This window comes from Tasmannia lanceolata, unplaced genomic scaffold (genome assembly GCF_043159265.1).
Source record: "Tasmannia lanceolata isolate RefF3 unplaced genomic scaffold, GAP_Taslan_0.1 ptg000023l, whole genome shotgun sequence".
Lineage (NCBI taxonomy): Eukaryota > Viridiplantae > Streptophyta > Magnoliopsida > Canellales > Winteraceae > Tasmannia > Tasmannia lanceolata.
The window spans coordinates 12,399,746-12,407,544 of NW_027518700.1; the positions used below are offsets into that span (position 1 = coordinate 12,399,746).

Here is a 7,799-nt window from a genome sequence, read left to right on the forward strand (position 1 = left end):
TGGAGTGGGTAGCTGTCCTTGGGACAGGCTTTATTCAAATCCGTGAAGTCGACGCAGGTTCTCCATTTCCCATTGGCCTTTTTCACCAGGACTACGTTTGCCAGCCAGTCCGGGTATTGGATTTCTCGGATGAAGTCAGCTCTTAGGAGTCTCTCTGCTTCTTCTCTGATTGCCATCCGCCTTTCGAGGGCGAAGTGTCTCTTCTTCTGCTTCACCGGCTTGCAGGTCGGGTCGACGGCTAGTCTGTGCGAACTGACCTCCGGGTTGATGCCGGGCATGTCCGTGGGGGCCCATGCAAAGACATCCGCGTTGTCCTGGAGGAACTGGGTGAGGCTGTGCCGGGCGTCGTCGTCAAGAGAGGAGCCGATCTGGACTACCTTTTCATCATCGTTCTCGCACAGGGGGATGGAGACAAGGTCTTCGGCGGGCTGAGTTCCCTGAGCTTCGTCCCTCAGGTCCAGTAGCTCGATTGGCAACGACTCCGTCGCATTTCTGCCCTTAAGCGCCATTGCATAACATTCCCTAGATTGCGGCTGGTCTCCTCGAACTTCTCCCACGCCATTGGGCGTTATGAACTTCATCTTCTGGTGATAAGCAGACGTGACGGCGCGGATCAGGTTCTGGCCAGGCCGTCCTAAAATAGCATTATAGACTGAGGTGGCCCTCACTACTAGGAAGTTGACCATGGCGAAGGCTTGGCAGGGCGGCTCTCCGACGAGGACAGGAAGCTCGATTTGTCCCTCAACCTTGACTACTTCTCCTGAAAAGCCGAAGAGATCTGAGTTCGCCGGCTTTAAGCGGTCATCACCTATCATCATTCTTTCGAAGGCGTGATAGTACAGAATGTCGGCTGAGCTCCCGTTGTCTACCATGATTTTCTTCAACTCCCAGTTTGCAACGAGCATAGTCAGGACTAGGGCGTCGTCATGTGGTAATATCAGGCCGTCGAGGTCCGCGTCCGAGAAGGAGATCTCATTCTCCGTCTTCGCTTTCTTACTGCATGCATGCACGGCATTGACTCGGCGTGCATATGCTTTCCGAGCAGCGGAGGAGGTGCCTCCAGCCGCCAGACCGCCCATGATTGTGCCAATGACTCCTCTTGGTTGGGAGCAGTGTGCTTCTGGCGGTGGACTGGGCGGCGATGGAGATTGTCTTCGGACTGGGGGTGGTTGAGACCGCCGAGGGCTTCGGCCCTGGGGACCCTTCTCCTTGGGGTCACTTCGGCGTGTGTCACTCCGGACATATTTTTTCAAGTAGCCCCTGCTGATTAATTGCTCGATCTCCTCCTTCAGCTGTCGGCAATCGTCTGTATCGTGTCCATGGTCCCTGTGGAACCGACAGTACTTTGACTTGTCTCTCCTGTTTCCCTTGGAGATCATTGGAGTTGGCCATTTTATGAACTCTTCTCCGCTGATGGCCGCCAGGATATGCCTTCGGGAGGTGTTGAGAGGGGTGAAGTTTTCCTCCCTCCTGTGTGGGGATTTGTCCCTTCTGACAACCTTATCGTCCCTGCGCTGCTTAGCATGGTGCCTATCTTGGTTCTTGTCATCAGAGGTTCTCCTCCGACTCGAATCCAGAGCTGCCAGTGTCTCTTCTACAGATATGTACTCCTCTGCCCCGGCCATTAGGTCTGCTAGGGAGTGAGGATTCCGGCGGGCCACTGCTCGGCGGAAATCAATTGATCTAGCACCCGTGAGAAGCACGTTCGTAGCGGCCAAGGGGTCTAAATCTGGCACTTGGAGTGCCTCCCTGTTGAAGCAGCTGACGAAGGCTTTGAGAGGTTCATTATCCTCCTGCCGCAAGGTCATCAGGGATGCTGCTGTTTTCCTTGGCCTGCGGCTGCTCATGAAGTGGCGGACCAGGTCTTCCCCGAAGTCATCAAAGTTGTTTATGGAGTTCGGTCGGATCCTTGAGTACCAATCCCTAGCTGCACCTGTCAGGGTCGTCGGGAATGCTCTACAGAGGAAACCGTCTGACACACCGTGGAGGAGCATCAATGTCCGGAACGTCTCCAAGTGGTCCACGGGGTCAGTGGTCCCATCATACTGCGGGATAGCTGGCATTTTAAACCCCCTGGGTGCTGGGGTGCCCATCACATCGTCGGTGAACGACGTTCTGCTCAAGAACGCCCTAGACACAGGCCGGCTTTGATCCTTAGCCAGCTCTTCGATTCTGTGGCCCATCTCTTCTATCCTTCGCATCATCGGGTCATCTTTATGTTCTGGTGACTTGTTTCTCCCCACGGATTGGCCTGCTGCGGAGCCGGAGTGGCTCTCCGGACTCCGACGACGGGACCCTGATTTTGCCTGTGGCGCGCGCTCTTCATGAGCTCGGCGCCTTTGCGCAGAGCGAGACCTAGACCTCCGACGGCGGTGCGGCTCTGTCTGCGCATGCCTGGCTATGGGGTGACGGACTTGTCCGGGGGAATGGTGAGTCCGGTCCTCACTATGGCGCGACGACTCTCCCCTGTGGATTTCTGGCCTTTCTAGGATAGGTTGTGGAGCTTTCGGAGGAGGTTGGGGGGGGCGCCTGGAGCAGCTGCTGGTACTGACCTCATCTGTTGAAAGAGAGCTTGGACTTGCTCTGGGGTGGGCATGGAGTTAAGGTTTACGGAGCGAGGCTGGTTCTGTTCAGCCGTGGCGGAAGCTGCCACTACCAGCGAGGCGAGTCGCTCACTTCGAGTCCTGCCGGGTAGCACGGCTCGGGTGGTCCGTGCGGTTGGCACCCGCGCACTCTTGCGTCCTGCCATTTTTGTGAAGTGGTTGGAACAGCCTTTAGTTCAGGGGTCCCATGGATGGCGCCAATCTGTTAGGCCCGAAATCGGTTAACAGATATGACAGTGACGTAAGAGCCGAGCTGGAGGACCCGAGAAGCCGAGGTGAAGGAAATAGAGTCCGGATGAACTGTGTTCTGCACAGAAGCAAACGAGGTCAGAATGACCGACCCGGAGTGTACTCCGGACAGGCCCTTCGACACTCAAGTCAGTATGAGCCGGAGTGAAGATGGAGTTTTAAGAGTGGTGGGTGAGAATTCAATACCCGATTTATGAGCTTTGGAAGCCTTTTTATAAGGAAAGTTTGGGGTAGGTGGGGAGTTAATGCCCCCAGCGCAGGTGTCGACCAGCTATAGGTTCAGGTTCACCTACCTCGAGGGGATTACCAAACTACCCCTGCTGATGTGGGTTCTGCGGTGGGCCCTCCTCTAGCCACGTGTTGGAAGCTAACAGGCTGCTGGGTTGTCGCACCCCATCAGTAATGATCCCTGCTTTCTTTTTTAATGTTTTCATCTTCCGTGCAGCGCTCCAAACCTAGATACTGGTTTAGTCATACAGACACCTCTAGATGTGTTCTCTACCAAAGCCTCGCTCCAAACTAAGGAAAAGTCGACCGGGTCAAGGCTAATTGCATCCAATAGAACGGAGGCTCCACCAGAGTCAGACTTGCAAACTCAACAGTTTGAGCCTGAGTTATCATTTGCTGCGAGGTGCCGGATCTTTAAGATGTTCGAAAAAAGGTATAGAATATATAAAGAATTAGTGTGTCATCAGAGTAAAGTCTGTTTGTGCAAGTATTAATGGTGTTTCATTTTTTTTTTTCAATCTTATTCGTTGATTGCATCTTGCTGTCTTCATATGTCAATGTTCACATTTTGTGCATTCTTTACTCTTCTAGTTCAAGTTAACAAAATTCTCTACATTTTCTGAATGCTTTAAATTGAAAGAAACTGTAGAAAACCCAACAAATTTTGGAAAATGGAGAAAGCATCCTGAAAGTCTGAAGTTGGACTTAATATCCTGCAAATAGTTTTAAATTTGATGATAGCAATCTTAGAAGTTCTCTATTATGATGGTTCCCTCATCATCTCATGGGTGACTTACTGGCATCAATTTGAGCAAGGAGAGTGTATTTTTCTGTTTGGGTAATGTTCCACGCATTTTGGGTATCATTTACCTGGTGTGTTAAAAATATCGGGAAAAGACGATAATAATAAAATTATTTAAGAAGTATATAAATATATAAAGAGGAAAAGGATTGTGCGCTCGAGCGCACCAAGCTTAGGTGCGCTCGAGGGCCCCAAACTCATGTGGGCCCACTTTGTTAGGATGATCCAAAGCATTCATTTGAAAGGCCCTTACATAGATGGGGTATGTACAAAAAATCAGCTCCATAGGATTATCCTAACCCATCCATTTGTGGAGGTCAAAATGGACAGACACTGATTGCCACAAATCTGCCCATTTTTGCCCTCCACTTTTGGAGGGGTTAGGATGATCCAATGGACCTGATTTTTTGTACACACCCTATCTATGATGGGGCCTTGTAAATGAATGGTTTTGATCAGCACAAAAAATGTGGGACCCATGTGTTTGGGTCCTTGAGCGCACAATCTTTTTCCTCATATATAAATATTAAGAAAAAATATAAAATATCATAAAAATATCGGGATAATATCGTCATATTATTGTGATATTTTATGATAGAAATAAAAATATCGCCATATTTTTAAAATCTCGGGATTATTTTGGAATTTTGTCGTTTTATCAAAATGTCGCGATAAAAACGCTATAAATTGAAAATATCGGAGATATTTGTGACATAGAAAAATATGAAAATTATAGGCTGGATACAAAAGAAACTACTCATTTTCTTTGTGTTTCATTTAACTGGAATGTTAAAAATACGAAAGTTAAAGAATGGATGCCCAAAAGAAACTACTCCTGTCATACTTCTTTATAGATTATCTTAAAGGATCTGCATGCTTTGTTCCAGTCTTGTCATTTCAAAGTTAATCTCCGCATTTTTTTTTTCATTTCCCAAAAAAGAAAAAAAAATCAATGTCCATTTATCAGTAAAGCAACTTTAGTAAAAGGTGTGCATTGAGATATCGAAGATATTCATCCACAGTTGTATCCTGTTATGATTAGACTTTTATGATTACACTAATTGCTATGTTCTTTTTCTCTATAGATGAACCTTTTTACCATTACAAAAAAAATAAAATAAAATTGTGCAACTGAGTCATTGTGTGTATTATGGCAAATTAACCAAGTTCTTGCAGTTTTTAGTTGCCAATCTAGCAATTGATATATCTGGAAGAAATTGGTTATATATTCATTGCTATCATTAAAGAAAACAAATAATTCTGTTCCATTTTTCCAGGATTCATTCTTGCAGTGATTACTACTACGGCTTCTCCATAAAAGGTGTAACGACCCAATTCCGTCAAGTCGCTACGAGCAAAAGAACAACGCAAAAATCATGGAAATATATATATATATATATATATATATATATATATATATATAAGATAATTAACAACTACGACAAAAATCTTATTCCAAATTAAATAAGTCTACCATAACAACAGGTTCTTTCAATACTCATACTTCAAATGAAAAGTAAAGTTTTAATCACTAAAGTTCAAACTAAAGAAAGTCCCGACAAAATAAAAATAGGAAATGACGCAAGACGTCATAGCGCAATAATCCATGAAGCGAACTCTTCGATCACACGATCCCTTATCCCATGATTTTTTCGTTTGCAAACGCTCCGCCATCTAACGCCTCAACCCCTGTGGTGGAGAAAACAACGTTAGAGCAGGGTCCTCCAGAGACTGAGCAGAGTAAGAGAGACAATATAAAAAGTGCATACAATATAATCCAAATCCTTAGCAATATCTAGAAACAATAATAACGACTGAAAATGATTACACTATCCATGGCAATATAATAAAAATGAGTGACAATGATTCAAGTTTATACTATGTATGCAACAATTATGTAAATTGAGGCAGCACATTCCCCAGGTACATCCGGCCTTTCCCCAGTTTACATTGCTGTCAGTTCTTTTCTGACTTTCTCCTTTTTGCCGGTGTCCTTGCCGCACGACTACCCACTACCCCCTGTCCAAAGGTAGTGGCGATATCACCCCTGTGGTGGAGAAAACAACGTTAGAGCAGGGTCCTCCAGAGACCGAGCAGAGTAAGAGAGACAATATAAAAAGTGCATACAATATAATCCAAATCCTTAGCAATATCTAGAAACAATAATAACGACTGAAAATGATTACACTATCCATGGCAATATAATAAAAATGAGTGACAATGATTCAAGTTTATACTATGTATGCAACAATTATGTAAATTGAGGCAGCACATTCCCCAGGTACATCCGGCTTTTCCCCAGTTTACTTTGCTGTCAGTTCTTTTCTGACTTTCTCCTTTTTGCCGGTTTCCTTGCCGCACGATTACCCACTACCCCCTGTCCAAAGGTAGTGGCGATATGGACTCGAATTTCGGTCTCCCATTTAATGCCGAGCCGTTTCGGGGATACTATCCATTTGGGTGGTTTGCCAAGGAAAGGCTGTACACGCTTCTCGCGTTGGCCTTTGGACCTTAGGTCCCAGGATGATACCACCACACCCTTAATTTCCCCTTCACTCTCCCCCATGTATGATATGCAATTAGGGATTTTAAAGTACATTACCTTTGTCTTCTTTCCTGCATTCCTTCGCATAAGGTTTAGAACAATTTATTTTTCATTTCATTTCATTCCAGGTAAGCAAGTATAATTAAGCTAAGCATGTATCAATAAGACAAAATTTTATAAATAGAACTACATTGCATATGACAAGTTATATTGGAAACCATTACAAAGCAAGGTCTAGCTGTCACCTGCCTTTTTAAACCTGGAGATGTGTGAGAGATTAAAATGGGCCCCTTTAAGTGGGAGAAGGAAGTAGTAGGCCTGAAAGCAAAGAATCATACGCTAAGTTTGTCATAAGCTTAAAATTTTTATTAAGGTGAATTAGACCTTACCGTTACTTTAGAACCTTAAGTGTATATGCTAATAGGTGAATTTTATTGTTCAAGAAGATTTTCTCATAAAATTTATTTGATCTTTAGTACCAAGAACGTGGAATATATGAGAGCATCTCTTTGAAACCTGACGAAATAAAATAATGTGTGTGTACAAAGACATTTATGTGGAAATCTGTACGGAATTCATTTAATCTTATCTTACTGAGTATAACTACTTGGTAAAAAAATAATTGGGGCTCTCACAAAATTAGATGATACACTCAAAATAGGGTTTATTTGGAAACTCTTTAGTCCACAGTACAATATTCTTTCTTTGTTGCAATTTTGTTTTGGGTTTTACCTACTGTTTTGATTTTGTAGATTAGAAGCAAGGCATGTAGATCAATTATTTAAAAAAAATACTATATGCATCACTGATGAGATACTAACTGTACACAAAATTGTACTGAGAGGGTTAATAGCATAGAACTGATAGATTGAAAATTATAAAAGAAAATCATTTTGTAGGATCTATTAGGAACTGATAAAACCGTGCATTACAACCTTTGGGAAAAACTTTAATTGTTCAAATATCTAACTATTAAAGTTTTCTATTTAGGAACTAATCCAATCACTACTACGTACTCAAATGCTGCTATCCCTTATGAGTAGCTATAGGGAAAATATCATATTTACAGTTTACTTCTCAAATAGACTTCTAACTATTAAAGTCTCTTATAATAATTTTTGGAAAATTAGAATTCCTCATATATGTTTCATTAGTGGCAATAAAATATAACAATGCTGGAACAGCCTCTGACGCATGTCTTTAGAAAAGACGAATAACAAAAAATGGGTGTCTCAAGGGTAAAACTAGGTGTATAAGTATGTATAGATTACTTTATTTATTTTTCCCTTTTTGTATCTTGCTTCCTTTGTTTACAGCATCCCTATTTTTTTCTTTTAACATAGGTGTGGGTTTTGCAGGTGTTGGAACGTGA

At 43.6% G+C, this 7,799-nt stretch overlaps 1 pseudogene across 1 annotated transcript in view; it reads left to right on the forward strand.

The window, feature by feature from the left end:
* Positions 1-3,695, forward strand: part of LOC143855790 (histone-lysine N-methyltransferase ATX4-like) — a 36,180-nt pseudogene extending 32,485 nt beyond the window's left edge. Inside the window, exon 18 of the transcript XR_013238080.1 lies at positions 3,298-3,695. The product of XR_013238080.1 is annotated as a histone-lysine N-methyltransferase ATX4-like (transcript). The remainder of the gene's footprint in view (positions 1-3,297) is intronic.
* The last annotated feature ends 4,104 nt before the right edge of the window (positions 3,696-7,799 follow it).